This window comes from Gossypium hirsutum, chromosome A08 (genome assembly GCF_007990345.1).
Source record: "Gossypium hirsutum isolate 1008001.06 chromosome A08, Gossypium_hirsutum_v2.1, whole genome shotgun sequence".
In the NCBI taxonomy this organism is placed as follows: Eukaryota; Viridiplantae; Streptophyta; class Magnoliopsida; order Malvales; family Malvaceae; genus Gossypium; species Gossypium hirsutum.
In genome coordinates this window covers 115,984,025-116,001,677 of record NC_053431.1, presented here as the reverse complement: position 1 = coordinate 116,001,677, position 17,653 = coordinate 115,984,025, and the positions used below count along the sequence as shown (strand labels likewise).

The following is a 17,653-nucleotide window of genomic DNA, read 5'->3' as shown; positions in this document are numbered from 1 at the left end:
TTAATAAAATAGCCGAAATAACAATAAAAAGGATTGAATTGAACTTAAAACCAAAGTTTGGGGCAAATTTAAAAATAAATAAAAGAGAAAAGGACCGAATTGAATGCGCAAATAACAAAGAGGGACTAAAGCGGAAAATATCCCCGCCCTCCAAAATGCAGCACTTTACACGGGGCTAAAATGAAATCGAAGCAAAATTTCTGGGTAAAATTAGAAATAAAAGAAACTTAATTGCAAAACCATAAGAAAGCAGAAAGGGCTAAATGTGCACATAACCCATTTGTTGAAAACACGCGGATTCTGCTAGTGGGTCAGGTCAACACGCAGATCCTAGGGGTAAAATGACGCCATTTTGCGCCTGGTGTTTTAAATCAAAACAACACCGTTTCGATAAGCTTTATAAATCAAATTTTTTTACCAAAAATTCATTCTACCCCTCTTTTAAAAAAAACTTTCAAAAACCTCTCAAAACACTCTCCCCCTTCTCTCAAGTCAGGCCAAGCGTCACCGTGGCTCCGCCGTGGCCACCAACTGCCGGCAATGGCGACCACTGTCTGCAGTGGCCAGAGTTCACCAGAAAAATACCATTTTGGCTATTTCTCCTCCCTTGGCACATTTTTAAGATGAAAACTCCAAAAAGAAAATAAAATAGAAGAAACTTTCCATTTTCCGATTCGTAACAAAGGTAAGAAAATTTATTTCAAAAATATATTGATATATTTTGCTATGTTGAAAGTACATGATGCAATATTGAACAATACCTTAGAGAGACTAAAAGAACTTTCGATTTGCTGTTTTTTTATTTTCGATTCACTCTTTTTTTTTGTATTCGAAATCGGTCTCTTTGATTAATATTGTATGCGTAAAAAATATATTATTTGATCTTGGGCTTTTATAGCCGAAAATACTATATTTTATGCTTCAATTTGCAACCTTTTATTTCTGCTGCTTCTTTTTTTGCTTTGTTCCTGCTTTCCTTCTCCTTTTTGCGTGTTTGCAGGTTGTGGAGGAGGTCAACGAGGGCAAATTTTGCTGTTTTGGTGTAAGGTCGGTAGAGGAACCGATCCACGGGCGATGTGTACACCGAGGGCGCACATAGAGGCTGCGGCGCCTTAGGGCATTAGGGTTTTTTTGTTGTTTTCGGTTTTGGGCTATTTTTCTGGGCTAGGTTTTTTAGTTTGGGTTTTAATTTTAGGGTTTGTAAATTGGGCTTGGTGTTGTAAATAGACCTTACTAATTTGGATTTATTTTATATTTTGTTCTTATTTATTTTCTTTGTGTTTTGTTTTTGGGTTATTGGTTTGGGCCCAAGCAAATTGGGCCTATTACAGAAGGGATGGTTGATCACTTATTCCAAACTTGCTCCTTGGTGAAAACATTTTGGTTTAGAGCAAATATTAGTGTTATTGTTGAACACTTCCATATAATTAATATTCGGCAACAAATTCGTATTCTCTTTATAATGGGACATCTCCTGATTCAGTAAATATGGTGAAAAAGATTATTAAGTATATTATAAAAACAACAATCGCATTTATGTGTCCATATTAGACTTCAATGAGTGTGAATGATTCACATATGGTATCTAGACAGTTGAAATCTAATTCCCTTTTTCCAATTTTTAGTATAATAGTTCAACAATGACAATGGTAACTTGGTTTGGGATTTGCCTAGGATAGGGGTCAGCACATGTAGGGGAGCAAGTTGTTTGATATGTTAGGAAATCAAATTGCTCCGGGTCATACATTAAATGGTGATTCCAAATTACATAGCAATTTGATCTTTATCTATCTGGTTCTCCAAAGATTATCATGGCTTACATCGACTGTTGTGTTTATAAGAATACATCCTGGAAATGGTTCAAATCGCTTAGATGACAAATAATGTATACTAGAAGTTGAAACTAGTTCTTTCAGACATACAATATTTGGGTCTTGGTATTCAAATTTGCTACGAGTGAGATGCTCATTCGCTTTCCACACTTGTTGTGCAGCTGGCATGGCAAGCATCTGAACGTTAGATGTGCATTGCCTAATCATAAATGTTCTTGTTAGAAACTTTGATTACTTGTTTCACTCCATGTTTGAACAGCAGATAGAATAACAATTCCAGTGCAATCAAAGTTTTTTTATTAGCATATTTGAAAATTGCATGGCCTTGATTACCTCTCGTTTAAGTTATTTTTTAGGTGTATCGGAGATAATTTAAAAGATAAAATTGACTTTTAAATGAGAGTTTTAAAGCTTTTTAAAATGCTATTGGATGATCACTTGAAGATGTCTATAAATTTAATGTCTTTGTCTGACTATTTTGTTGAGTTTTCTAGCTTCTTTTGTTTGAGACTCTTGTAGGAATTATTTAGAGAGTTTTATGATTTGTATATGAGGTTATTTTATGTAAATGATTATGACAATTGTGTTTTGAGTTGCAATTTATTCATTGTGTAGGTGGCCCAAACAATTATTGAATAAAGCCATTCATTAAGCGAGGCTCCACAAAAGTAAAATTGTTGAACTGAACCGTGTTACAAAATATGTGTATTATTTCTCTCCTTACTTTGCCATTTGTTCTACCACAAGTGCAAACTGAATGCTTTTTCAAAATTTCCATACTTTAGCTTAATATACCCCTAAAAAAACTTAAAGGTAGAATTTTTAATATTGAATTTAATATTTAAAAATTGTTTCTTAAATTAGTAATAGTTAAGTACTGAATATAAAAATGTTGCTTGATAAAAATAAATATTAAGTATACAAATTATTTATTTTTTTGTTTTTTAAGGTAAAATAATAACACATTGAATATTGCAAAAAGAACGAAAGCCAGAGCAAGGGGACAAACTAACTCAAGCCAATATGCTTACCCCATACACTTTGTCTAGGTCCCTCAGTCCCATGATGCACAAGAGAAGAACTATAAGAAATAATAGATTGAACCTTAATAGGAATAACATCCCATTCAATGTGGTTTGCATGTAAAAATACGAATTTAGCTAAAGAATGAGTCGCATTTATTGGTATCCTGACAAGTCTTACAGAAAGACAAAAATCCAAAAGATTATTGTAATTGTAATAGTTTAATTTTTAGTGGTATCAGAAATAGTGATTTGAGATCACTAAATCCGACAATTAAGTTTGAAAATTTAATAAATAAATGTTCATGAGTCAAATGTGATTTTAGAAATATTTTTGAATTAGTGAATTTTGTGAATTAAAAGAATTTATTATGTAAATTAGGTTGAAAACGAGGTACGAAGACCTCGATTTCATAAACTGAGTCGTAATTTTTTTTATAAATATTTATGGAGTGTTAGTGAATTAGTATTAAAGTTTCGTTAGAAAATTTTAACATTTTGATAGTCAATTAAATAAAAAGGACTAAATTGAAAAAGGTGTAAAACTTGTTAATTAAAGAAATTGTGACTAAATAGCTCAAATAGTAAATAAGAAGGATTTAAAGAGTAATTGGACCTAAAATTATATAGGCTGGACGGTTGGACAAAGAAAATAGTAAGGAAACAATGTGAACAAGGGGTAAAATTATAAACTTTGTAAAATTAAATTTTAAAATTGAAATTTCATGAGAATTCTAGAGAATTTTCTTCTAAAACTTCAGCAAAACACCATAGGAGGGTTTCTTAATCTGATTTTCATATTTTTTCTCCAAGAAAGTTCAATTCTTGTTTATTTCTTATAATTTTTGTGATTTTGATACTTTTACAACTAGTCCAACTATTGAATTCATTAGTTTTTGATTTTATGAGTGATTTTAAAAGTTAGCATAGTTGAGTTCTGAAAGTTTATGATGAATTAACATGGATTTGAAGTTCTAATTTTGTTTGTGTGATGATTTTATTAAGTGATTTCAATAGAAATTGATTTTAGGACCTAATTGTGAAAAAGTTAAGAATTAGGGTTTAGTGTTGAAATTCTTATTATCAAAGGTTGTGTAGTAGTTCAGAATGATGGAATAAAGTGTTAATTGAGAAGAATAAGCTCAATTGTTAGGTTTATTGAATAGGGACTAAAGTGTAAAAACTGTAAAAATTTAAAGTACATATGAAATTTTTAAACTTTAAGGGAATAAACTGTAAAATGAATTTGAATTGAATTTGATGATGATGAATGGAAATTTTATATTATATAGACCAAGAGCTCAAAGAAAGTCGTGGAAAAGAGAAAATAGCCGATTAGTCCCTGAATTTTTTACAACTTCAGCATACTACCCCAGGTAAGTTCATATGGTTGAATTTTTGTGATTATTTTTTAAATTAGGAATGATACAATGTATTATTTCATATGTTTGTTATTAAATTATGATTATTCTAACAATATGCGATTGGATTGAAAGTTCAAATTAGGTGGAATGCAAGATTGAGTACGATCGTTCTGTGACACAAGATGACTTGACAGATAAGACCATGGTTGGACCATGGCAAAGTGTTAAATGTAAGACCATAGCTGGGCTATGGCATTTTAGTGAAAAGACCATAATTGGGTTATGGCACCATGAACGTAAAACCATGTTTGGACTATGGCAGTAAATACACGTGTAAGACCATAGCTGGGTTATGGCATTGTAATACCCCCTAACCTATATCCGTCGCCAGAACAATGTTACAAAGCATTACTGGAGTTTTCAGATCATTTATAGATAATTTTTGTCAAATACTATAAATTTTCCAAGATTCTTCATAACATCCCTTAAATGGACCCTCAAGGCCCAATACAAATATTAGAATCGAATCGGGACTAAATAAAAAACTTAGAAAATTTTCCGTAAAATTTCAAAATTTTTCCTAGGTGCAGGGGTCACATGCAGGCGTGGCCAAGGGACATGCCCGTGTGGTCTCATGACATGCCCGTGCTTCAGGCCGTGTTTTACCTCATGTAACTCCCTGACTTGGGTCACACGACCAACCACATGCTCGTGTGCTAGGCCGTGCGGCCAATTTATTTTCCTAAAATTAGGTACAATTTTCACACGGCCAAGCCACACACCCATGTACTAGGCGTGTGCCTCACACGGCTATGACACATGCCCTTTTCTCTGACTGTGTGCTCAATTCTGAGCATTTTGTTGCTAAATTTTAATATGCAGGGGACACATGGCCAGACTACACGCCCATGTGCATTGCCGTGTGCCACACACGGCTGAGACACATACCCGTATCTCTGCCCGTGTGGATGAAAATAGGCCATTTAAATGCCACTTTTCTCACCCTTTTCACAATCAACCTGCATATAATACTTTCATATACCAATATAACTCAATCAAGCAACCAATACAAACCAAAAATCACGTTTTAAACCTAATATATATCATTACTCAACTCATTTGCATAAACATACCAGTTTAACACCATTCATTGATTACTATAGGCTATTACTAAGTACATGCATACAAACATAAATATATGTAGTTGCACCACTCTCAACCATATCACAAGTTTACCTCTTTTCAATTTAAACCTATACATGCCATATAAACCTTAAGTTGTATAACAAAATCTATCGAAGTTATCTGGATAGTGTGAACCGATGTGTTGATCTGATCCTCCAAACTTCTTGAAAATCTACAAAGAACATTGAACAACTAAAATATGCTTAATGAAGCTTAGTAAGTTCGTTGGCTTTAAACAAAAATCTTACCGAACATACTAAAACAATTCATTTAAGTAAATCATTCAATATATTATTCCTGCCAAACACAACTTCAATCGATGAATTCACTTATTTGAACTTGAAATAAATAACTTAAATTTTCCACATTAATTCCATATAGCACCTACCACTTCTTGTAAATCAAAAAACAACTTATGGATTTGAGTCTGATTGCGTGATTTCGTGATAGGTTTTAAATATTTATAATTAATCGTTCTTGAAACTAACTATTATCGCAATGTAGACAAGTCTACCTATCGAATAGTAGTATAGTTTTAGCAAGACCGGATTGTCGAACCCAAGAGAACTAAAAGTACTAGTAATGACTGTCTTTTTATTATCTAGCCTAAGAATAAAGAGGTTTTTGTTTTAACTAACTAATTATCTAATCTAAGAATTCACAGAGAATGGAATTGGGGAATTGCTTTTGGGAAAATTGATTGAATTAAGACAATACCTAAGGAAAAATCCACCTAGACTGTACTTGTTATTCTGGCTTCGAATCGGACGATTTATTCATTTATCTTGTTCCGTAGAGATCTCTAAGTTATGTTATTATCCCTATTCAAGACTAATAATGTCTAATCCCTAGATTGAATAATTGAGACCTTTCTCTAATTAACACCCTAGGGTTGCATTAACTCAATCTATGGATCCCCTTATTAGGTTTCACCCTAATCCGGCAAAATCTTGTCACCCTATGTCTAGGCGCGCAATCAACTCCGCTTAATTATGACAAATGTACTCTTAGGTAGGGTCTATTCCTCCTCTGGATAAGAGCTTATCTTGAATCAGTATCCTGGGATATAAAAACAAGAATTAAGACCACATAATTAAGAACAAGTTAAGTATTTATCATACAATTCAGAAAATAATAACAAGATTCGTCTTAGGTTTCATTCCCCTTAGGTATTTAGGGGTTTGAGCTCATAAATAAATAAGAAAACATCTCAGAATAATAAAGAATACAAAACATAAAGAAAACTCAAAACTCCTGAAGGGGAAATTGTGGAGAGATCTTCAGTCTTGATGGTGAATCCGACTTCTGAGATGGATCAATCGGCTTCCTTGGAGTAATTCCTTACTCCCTATTCTGTGCCTCCCTTTTCTTCCTTCTCTAGTGTGTATTTATAGGCTTTGGAATGCCTAAGAGCCCTTAAAATTAGCCTTTTTTGAATTGGACTCAACTTGGGCTCGGTAGGGACACGCCAGTGCACGATTACTTCAGGCCGTGCGCGAGCCTGCCAAATTGACACGACCGTGTGGTCTACCCCTGTGAGAAGGTCCAAGCCGTGTTGATTTCGTACTTTGGCCCACTTTCTCCAGTTTTGGCTTGTTTCTCATTCCTTTCGCTCTCCTATTCTCTCCTAAGTATAAAACATGAAATTAAAGCACTAGGAGCATCGAATTCACCAATTCTAATAGGAAATCATCTGTAATATCCTGATTTTGGGCCTAGTCAGAATGGTGGTTTTGAGACCATAAATTCGAGATAGAAATAATTATTTTATAATTATTTTGAGGTCTATGATATGATTTCATGATTGTGTGAAAATTTCGTGAAGAAATTCTATGCATAAAGTGCTTAATTTGAAATTAGGGACTAAATTGAATAAATTACAAAACTTGTGTTCTAGAAGCATTTTGCATAAAATTGAATTAGATTATTAATTAGAGGTCCTTAAAGAGTAATTTGACCAATTTCTAAAAAAATTTTGGACAAAAATGGGCTTGGAAGGGTAAAAATTTAAAGAATAGTAAAAAGGGCATTTTGGTCATTTAGGAGTAAAATGAATTAAAAGACAAATTTTAAAACCCAAATGTGTCCATCTTCAACCCCACGGCCGAATATAGCAAGGAGAAACCATGGCTAGGGTTTTTCAAGCTTCCAAGCTCGATTGTAAGTCCATTCTAGCCTAGTTTTTAATGTTTTTTTATGTTTTTGGAGTCCCGATAACTTGATTTAGCTTATTCTAGCAATAATTTAACCTAGGGTTTATATTTGGAAAAATACCCATAGGTGAAATTTGTGTATTTTGGTGTTTTATGATAGAATATGAGGTTTTAAATTATGTTAGACAACTTGTGCTACTTGGTTTTAAGTGAAAACGAGCGAAAGGGCTTAATCGGTAAAAATACCTAATAGTCATAAGTACATGTTAGAGTGAGAATTTGATGTTTCCATAGAAGGGAAAAATGATCAGCATGTCATAAAACATAAGAAAATTGGCTGAAGTTTAATTTATGAGCTTTGGGGTAAAAGTGTAAATATGCAAAAGTTTATGGGCAAAACTGTAATTTTTCTAAAATATGATTTTGGGTCAATTTGAATAATGTGAGTCCTAATTAGACTATATTTTAAATAATAGAGCAAGGAAAACTGAAATTCGGGCTAAAATGGGAAAAATACCAAGTTGAGGACGAAATGGTAAAAGTAGTCATTTTCGCATACGAGGTAAGTTCATATGTAAATGTTGGTAACATAGTTATTATTTTAAATGTTTTAATGTTATTTAAATGATATTATAATTATTATGAAATATTATACTTGTGATAATTGTTTGATAATATGTCAAATTATGTGATATACTTGGAAAATATGAAATACTACCGAGTATCGGTATCGGCATTTCGTAGAAGATGGTTGAGACACATGATTGGGAAAAAGGTCCCATTGAACCTTAGGAATGGATTAGGATACAAGTGACATGTCACTAGGATATTTGGGCATCCGAACTCGTTGAGTTGAGTCCAAGTTCACTTATGGATGCGAATGTCCGAACTCGTTGAGTTGAGTTCGAGTTCGAGAGATGTAACTAGGCATCCGAGCTCGTTGAGTTGAGTCCGAGTTCACTTATGGATGCGAACGCCCGAGCTCGTTGAGTTGAGTCTGAGTTCACTTATGGGCGGGTTACATGGTAGCTTGGCTACATATGTGGCACTTATGTGCAAACTTTCCATGTGTCCGAACTATATTCCGATGTGTTCAACGGGTAAAATTCTACTCAAATGGAGGAATACTCGAGATGAAAGGGACATATTGGTAAGTGTTGTGAAATGGATACTTTGAAAAGGTATGTACTTAACCCTCGGGTTGAAAACTCGATATAACAACAATACGGTAAGATGATAAATGAAAATATGATATGAGTGTCTAGGGTGATGATCATGCAAATGATGTTTTATGTTTGCTTATATGGTTATGTTACTTGCTATTTGCATGTGAACTTACTAAGCATTTATGCTTACTCCCTCCTTTTCATTCCTTGTAGTTTTGACAAGCCAGCTCGGAAATCGGGAACGGTCGGAGGCTCGCTCACACTATCCGTGTATCATCTTGGCATAATGGCTTGTATATTTTGAGCATGGCATGTATAGCATTATAATCATTTTGTGTATATGGTCTTATGATATGGTTATTGAGTGGTATGGAAATGCTTGGTAATGATTAGCCATTGGAATGGCTAATCATGATCATATTTGGTGTTATGTATGCTAAATTGCTAGCTAATCCATGGAAACCATGGAATAGGTAAAATTTACCATAAAATAGATTCAGACAGCAGTAGTGACGTGAGTTTGAAAAATCATTAAAAATAGTAGAGATATAATTAGATGATGAATAAAATATGGAATTGGAGAATTATGAGTCTATTTTCATATGGATGGAACAAAACAGGTATATGAGTTATATTTTATGAGATGTTTAAATTTTTGTGAAACAGCGCCAGAGCGATTTCTGGATCCCCTGTTCTGACTTTAAAAATTCATCATAAATTTTAAAAAAATAATTAGAAGTCATGCTTTATATGTACATATTCCTTATTGAGTCTAGTTTTATTAGAAACAAACGGCATAGTCATTGAAACTCTGTACAGGGAGATATATGATTCGTAATACACAGAGGTCAGAGCAGTCGAACCCTGAAACAGGTGAGACTTTAACTAATAAACTGTACTAAAAATTCTAGAAAAAAATTAGTAAATATATATATGAGTCTAGTTTCAGGAAATATTTACAGAATTGGATTTCGAGTTTCGAAACTCGAGATATGAATTTTTAAGCAACTGTGACGTAGATTGCTAGCTTGACTGAAAATTTTAAAAATAAATTGTTTGAGTTGTTTAAGTATTGAATTAAGTCTGTTAACACCTCATTTTTGACTCTGGCGACGGTCTCGGGTACGGAGCATTACATCATCCATAGAATGAGTTAAACATGGGGTAAAAATATGTATAAATTACGGTTTATCAAATACCCCCACACTTAAGCATTTGCTTGTCCTCAAGCAAAATTCTCAAGTCATAATCAAAATAAATTCTTCTCAACTTATAATTTCTATTGATAATATCTCAAAATAATTCATAGGTACTCATACATTGAGAATTCAACTAAAAGAACATAAAATTTTCAAACATTCCAAGTTGAACATTTTCTCCTGAAAACATAGGTGTCTCTCCTCATTTAAGTAATTACCTTTGATTCGGAATATCATAGAGTTTCACATCCTCACTAAAGATTCACTTAAATCACTTGAGGTGTTTTAAGGACAATAAATGAAGCACTCAATAGTCAATAATAAAAAGTCATTACCATAGGCTTGCATGAAAATCAAATCTCCACCACTGATAAATTAAGATGAAACATCAATCAAAAGGTCTTTAGAGGGTTGTAATGAGGCTTGGTTAGGGGGTGTGGTCACCAGCTAAAAGAAAGGGTTAGAATCGATATTGAATTAAAAAATTGCCTAGCTAGAAAAAGAGTTAATCATCACTTGCGTACAACAGAGCTTCTTCTCAGAATATGGAATTACTAATGTGTATACATAGTTTTTTTTAAGAACAAGTTAAATAACATAGAACAAGACATATCTAAGCAATTTATTCAACTCAAATCTCGACAAAAATAGGGATTAATTTAGGGGATTTCAACAATAATGGGTTAAGGGTTAATATTAAGGGTAATACAAGAAATGGCTTGTTAGGCTCAAGGGGGTTTACTAAGGGTTAATCGTGGAGGTAGGCTTTTCATGGCATGAGTGGGTTAATCCTAAGTGCCTTAATCATTTTGACATATCAAATCAAACGGTATGGTCTCGACATGCATAATCAAGCAAGTTCTGGAATAACAGTTCAATACTGACGCACTCAAAGCAATAATAAAAGTGAGCATGAAAGAATAGATGCCCAAAAGGCCAAAAATCCCACAAAAATTAAGGCTTTTTGATGTTTAAAACTTTTGAATTGCAACTCAAAGTAATACCTAAACTTTGGGGAAACAACCTAAGATTTTAAATTCTTAAAAATCAACTTATCATGCTTGATTCTCTAATGTCTTGAGGTTTAAACAATCAATGCATAAATGCCTATGTTTTAATTCAAGATATATCAACAAAAATCATAAATCAACAAAATTTATCCTAAATATGATATGAGAGCTTTTCAAGAGAACAAGATAGTCATTCAGGGATTTTTCTGATAATGAAATAAATACCCCCCACACTTAAGATATACATTGCACTCAATGTACAAAGATAGATATTAGAGTATAAAAATAAGATAGAGAGAGAAGTGAAGCTTCCTGTATGATGAATTCCTCGAACTAGAGTTTTGGAGAGTAATCGGTTCGAGAGTGGAGGAGGATACTCCGGCAGTCGTAGAGGTTCATTAGTCCATAAGTCTTGTGCCAAAAGACTATTATATCTAGTGTTAGCTATGGTCGTGGTCGATCAGGACATGGCAGTCGTAAAAAACCTTTTACTGTGGAGTTGTTAGTTCCTATGCGATGATGAGCTTAAGAGCTCTATATAACTATGATAAAATCACGAACTTTTTAGGGGATATTAGGAAGAATAATTCCTCATAAAGAAATAACCGAAATTGATAATTAATAATAAAATTCTAAAATCTAATAAAAATAAAAAGTAGTTTTAATAAAAATTAAAAACATAAAATAAGAAATAAATGTTTTTAAACATCTTCATCGCTGAATGGTTCGCAAGGTGGGTCTGGCGATGAGATGTAGAGGTGCTGACAAATCTGCTGTAGAGTAGCATCAATATTGTCAAATCGTTGAAAACACTACTACTCGAATCTAGTGAAGCGCTCAGAGATGTCAGCATATAAAGCCGCCGCATGAACTGGACGAGAGGGTGGTGGTGGCTGAGTCGGTGGGTCCTCGTGTTGTGGGGGGACATCATCAGGAATGTCCTCGTAGGCCTCCTCCTCAGTAGATTGGGCGAGATGATATTGGGGAGGGTAGGTTCCTCGATGCCTCTCGATCATCCTCATGCTAAGCATGCTCGAGATGCCTTGTGGAGACATCTAGCCGATAAGGGTAAGGGATTATTCTTAGGCCGCAATGCTAAGGAGCCCGAAGTGTCGAGCCAACAGAGTAACATAGGGGCCAATGGGGATGACCCCCTTCCTATGCCGCTCCGTCTGGTGCTGAATCGCGAGGGCGATGAAATAGGCAAGGTCGATGATTTCGTGATTTCGTTCCCCAGCAACGGCGCCAAAAACTTGATCGCGTTATTTCTTGATAGGTTTTAAATATTTATAATTAATCGTTCTTGAAACTAACTATTATCGCGATGTAGGCAAGTGTACCTATCGAACAGTAGTATAGTTTTAGCAAGACTGGATTGTCGAACCCAAGGGAACTAAAAGTAATAGTAATGATTTTCTTTTTATTATCTAGCCTAAGAATAAAGAGGTTTTTGTTTTAACTAACTAATTATCTAAACTAAGAATTCACAGAGAATGGAATTGGGGAATTTCTTTTGGGAAAATCGATTGAATTAAGACAATACCTAAGGAAAAATCCACCTAGACTGTACTTGTTATTCTGGCTCCGAATCGGACGATTTATTCATTTAACTTGTTCCGTAGAGATCTCTAAGTTATGTTATTATCCCTATTCAAGACTAATAACGTCTAAAATCTCACTTCACTAATAACTATTAATTTATTAAATTTTCAAACTCACTCGTTGCATTTAGTGATCTCGAATCACTGTTTTTGACACCACTAAAAATTAGGTTGTTACAGGCATCCTAAAGATAATACCATAACTGGGTTATGGCATTACGAGTGTAAGACCATAGCAGGGCCATAGCATTTGTGTAAGACGTTCTCTAATTTGACAAAGATTGGTAATTGTTATATGGATTAAAGTAATAGAATTTAAGTAGTCATTGATTTTGAGTTCAATCTAGTGAATTCATCATTTGAAATTGTGAATGGCAAGGAATATTAGTGAAATACTTGTTTAATGATTTATTATAGCATGTTTGGTAAGATTTGCATTTAGCTAGCAGAGGGACTATTTTGCAAAACTATTAAAGATTTTGAATGATGCCATTGATTAATATGTATGATTTTTTATGTTTGATGATAGATTTTTAATAGTTGTTGATAGTTAAACAAGTTTTGTTAAGTGATTTTCAGTGAAAATGCAAAATAGGGATTAAATTGAGAAATGTATAAAGTTAGTGGTTAAAATGTGAAATAAATGAAAATTTTGGGGCTACTAGGGGCATTATGGTAATTCAGCTAGCATGGGTTTATTGTGAATTTCATTAATTTGTGATTTTATGAAATAATGACTAAATTGTGAAAATATGAAATTTGTGGAGCGAAAGTGTAAATGTGTTTTGAAGTGTGTTTTGAATTGAATTGAATAAATAGTTGATAAAATAAGTTAATTTTGAATATATTTAGATCAAGAAAGGAGAAATACAGACTTGGATTGGAGGAAAGATAAAGTTATCGACTAATTGACTCGATTTGCCGTTTTAATATCTGAGGTAAGTTCGTATGGAATTAGCACTGTTATAATTATGCTTTAAATGATTTTATATTGCATAAATTATGTATACGAGACTACAGTCATATTTGACGAAAATTCGGCTATGTGTGGCACTTAGTGTGCGATTTGAGATAGCTTCGGCTATGTTTGGCACATAGTGTGCGAGATTAAACCGTAATTTATACATATTTTTACCCTATGTTTAACGCATTTTATGGATGATTTTCCATTAGAATTGGTGAATTTGATGCTCCTAATGCTTTAGTTTCATGTTTTACACTTAAGAGAGAATAGGAGAGCGAAAGGAATGAGAAACGGGCCAAAAATGGAGAAAATGAGCCAAAGTACGAAATCAACACGGCCTGGACCTCCTCACACGGACAGACCACACGGCCGTGTCAATTTGGCAGGCTCGAGCACGGCCTGAAGTAATCACACACGGGCTGTCCCTGTCGAGCCCAAGTTGAGTCTAATTCAGAAAAGGCTAATTTTGAGGGCTTTTAGGCATTCCAAAGCCTATAAATACACCCTAAAGAAGGGAGAAAAGGAGGACAGAGTAGGGGGTAAGGAATTACTCCAAGAAAGCCGATTGATTCATCTCAGAAGTCGGATTCATCATCAAGACTGAAGATCTCTCCTCAATTCCCCTTCAGGAGTTTTAGGTTTTCTTTATGTTTTGTATTCTTTATTATTCTGAGATGTTTTCTTATTTAGTTATGAACTAAATCCCCTAAATACCTAAAGGAAATGAAACCTAAGACGAATCTTGTTATTATTTTCTAAATTGTATGATAAATATTTGACTTGTCCTTAATTATGTGTTCTTAATTCTTGTTTTGATATCCCAGGATACTGATTCAAGATAAGCTCTTATTCAGAGGAGGAATAGACCCTGTCTAAGAGTACATTTGTCATAATTAAGTGGAGTTGATTGCACGCCTAGACATAGGGTGACAAGATTTTGCCGGATTAGGGTGAAACCTAATAAGGGGATCCATAGATCGAGTTAATGCAACCCTAGAGTGTTAATTAGAGAAAAGTCTCGGTTATTCAATCTAGGGATTAGACGTTATTAGTCTTGAATAGGGATAATAACATAACTTAGGGATCTCTACGGAACAAGTTAAATGAATAAATCGTCCGATTCGGAGCCAGAATAACAAGTACAGTCTAGGTGGATTTTTCATTAGGTATTGTCTTCATTCAATCAATTTTTCCAAAAGCAATTCCCCAATTCCATTCTCTGTGCGTTCTTAGTTTAGATAATTAGTTAGTTAAAATAAAAACCTCTTTATTCTTAGCCTAGATAATAAAAAGACAGTCATTACTAGTATTTTTAGTTTCTTTGGGTTTGACAATTCGATCTTGCTAAAACTATACTACTGTTCGATAGGTACACTTGCCTACATCGCGATAATAGTTAGTTCAAGAACGAGTATTATAAATATTTAAAACCTATCACAAAACCTTGCAATCAAGTTTTTGGCCCCGTTGTCAGGGAACTAAGATATTAGGAATGCTCAATTTTTATTAATTTAGCCATTTATTTTTCTTGCAATTTAATTTAATTTTATTATTATTATTTATTAATTTACTTTTCCTTCTCTTGGCAGGTTTTTATAGTTTATGACTAGAAGAAACCCGTCAGGACCATTACTTTTTGACGAAGAAATTGATCGTACAGTTCGCAGAAATCAAAGAGAAATAAGGCGAAGCTTAAGATACACAGAGAACGAGTAAGAAGACGATACTCAACCCCTAACTGAAGAGATGGCTGAAAACCAAGGCAATCAGCTACCTCCTGCAATTGCGGTTAATCAAAATCCTGCTCCACGCACTATGTATGATTATGCTAAACCTTCTTTAACAGGAACTGAATCGAGTATAGTTAGACCTGTTGTAGCTGTAAATACTTTTGAATTAAAACCTAACACTATTCAAATGATACAACCATTTGTTCAGTTTGATGGTTTGCAGGATGAAGATCCCAACGCTCATTTAGCCAACTTCTTATAACTATGCGATATATTTAAAATTAATGGTGTCTTTGATGATGCCATTCGTTTTCGGTTATTCCCTTTTTCATTGAGGAACAAAGCTAAACAGTGGTTGAACTCATTGCCACAAAGGTTAATTACTACATGGGAACAAATGACATATGGATTATGTAATGATATCTCTTCTTTTGTGCAGATGGATTTAGAAACACTCTACGATGCATGGGAGAGATACAAGGACCTTTTGAGAAGGTGCCTTCACCATGGGTTACTGCTTTGGCTACAGGTTCAAACGTTCCATAATGGCCTGAATCCTTCGACTCGACAAATGGTTGACGGAGTTGCTGGCGGAACCATCAATAATAAAACACCTGAAGATGCCTATGAGTTTATAGAGGAGATGTCACTGAATAACTATCAGTGGAAAGTCGTGAGGACAAAGCCAACGAAAACAGCTGGCATTTATAATGATGATTCGGTCACCATGCTCTCTAATTAGGTCTAACTCTTAAATAAAAAGATTGATGGTTTTCTTAGTTATTCGCAGGTTCACCCAGTAATGCAGTGCGAAGCAAGTGGAGGTGGAACAAGCTATTCGGAATACCAGCCTTATGGCCACAACATGGATAACGAGCAATTAAACTACACGGGTAATAATCCTCGACCTCAAAACAATGCATATAGTAACACTTACAATGCATGTTGGAGGAACCACCCCAATTTCTCGTGGAGCCGTCAAGGAAATCAGAGACCACAACCACCCCTAGGCTACCAACAACCACCCTACCAACAGGAAAAGAAGCTGAACCTTGAAGAGATTCTCTCAAAGTTTATTTCAGTGTCAGAAACTCGTTTCCAGAACACCGAGACAGCAATTAAAAATCAACAAGTGTCGATCCAAGGGCTTGAAACTCAGATAGGCCAGCTTTCCAAACTAATTTTCGAACGACCACAAGGTAGCTTGCCAAGTAATACTGAACCCAACCCAAGGGAACAGCTAAACGCAATTAATATTCAAGATGAAGAAGGAGTTGTTGAGCCTGAACCAGAACCGAGGCAAGAAACTGTGGTAAGCAAAGGTCAAGGTGAGGTAGATAACAATAAAAGTAAAACGGTGAATGTCGAATATAAACCTTGTGTACCATACCCCAACGCGACAAGGAAAGATTGCTTAGATGAACAATTTGGTAAATTCCTTAAACTCTTAAAAAATTACATATTAACTTACCGTTTATTGAAGCCCTATCGCAGATGCCAAACGCAATGAAATTCTTAAAAAAGCTTTTAGCAAATAAGCGGAAGTTGGACGAGGCATCGCATATGGAGCTAAATGTAGTGTGCTCAACTATTCTGAAAAATAAGCTATCAGACAAACTAAAAGATCCAAGGAGTTTTACAATTCCTTGCTTAATTGGTAGTTTAGATGTTAATAATGCATTAGCTGATTTGGGGGCTAGTATCAATGTCATGCCTTATAAAATGTTTAAGCAACTAGGTCTCGGGAAACCCAAATACACTAGGATGAGCATTCAACTGGAAGATAAGACTATAAGATTTCCTAGGGGTATTATTGAAGATGTGCTAGTAAAAATCGATAAATTTATATTTCCCATTGACTTCATTGTTTTAGACATAAAGGAGGATAGCAACACTCCTTTAATTATGGGAAGGCCCTTTCTAGCAACTGCTAAAAAAATTATTGATGTTGGCATAGGTGAGCTCACGCTTCGTGTAGGAGACAAAACAATCACCCTTCAAGCTCGCAATTCTGACAACATATCAGAAATTGAAGGTGATCGTCTAAACCATTCTATTAAAACTGACCACATGATACAACCCACTTTGCAGGAGATAAGTCTGAAGGAAGTACATGAGCCACTCTCAAACAATAGTAAAGGATCTATTCATGAAGAACGAAGGCTGCAAATAGAGGAGCTAGATGAATGGCGAACACATAAACCGAGAACACATGATAAACTAAAATTACGCCAAGAAGAGCTTGATACCTCTCCAAATCAACTTAAAGTTTGGAGATAAAGTCTTATTAGATGCCGCAGATCCCCACATTGTCACTACCACACCGAATGAAGAAATCCCTCTTACGATACTCAGCATTTTTCCATTCGGTACTTTTAAGGTAAACAACACCCGTTTAAAACCTTATTTTCAGATTGATAGCAGGAA

The 17,653-nt window shown here is 34.5% G+C and overlaps 1 non-coding gene across 1 annotated transcript; it reads right to left on the bottom strand.

Annotated features, from left to right (window-relative positions):
- Nucleotides 1-15,634: 15,634 nt before the first annotated feature.
- On the bottom strand, nt 15,635-15,739 carry LOC121205239 (small nucleolar RNA R71). Its single transcript, XR_005900324.1, has one exon. It is a non-coding gene; the product is annotated as a small nucleolar RNA R71 (small nucleolar RNA).
- Nucleotides 15,740-17,653: the final 1,914 nt, after the last annotated feature.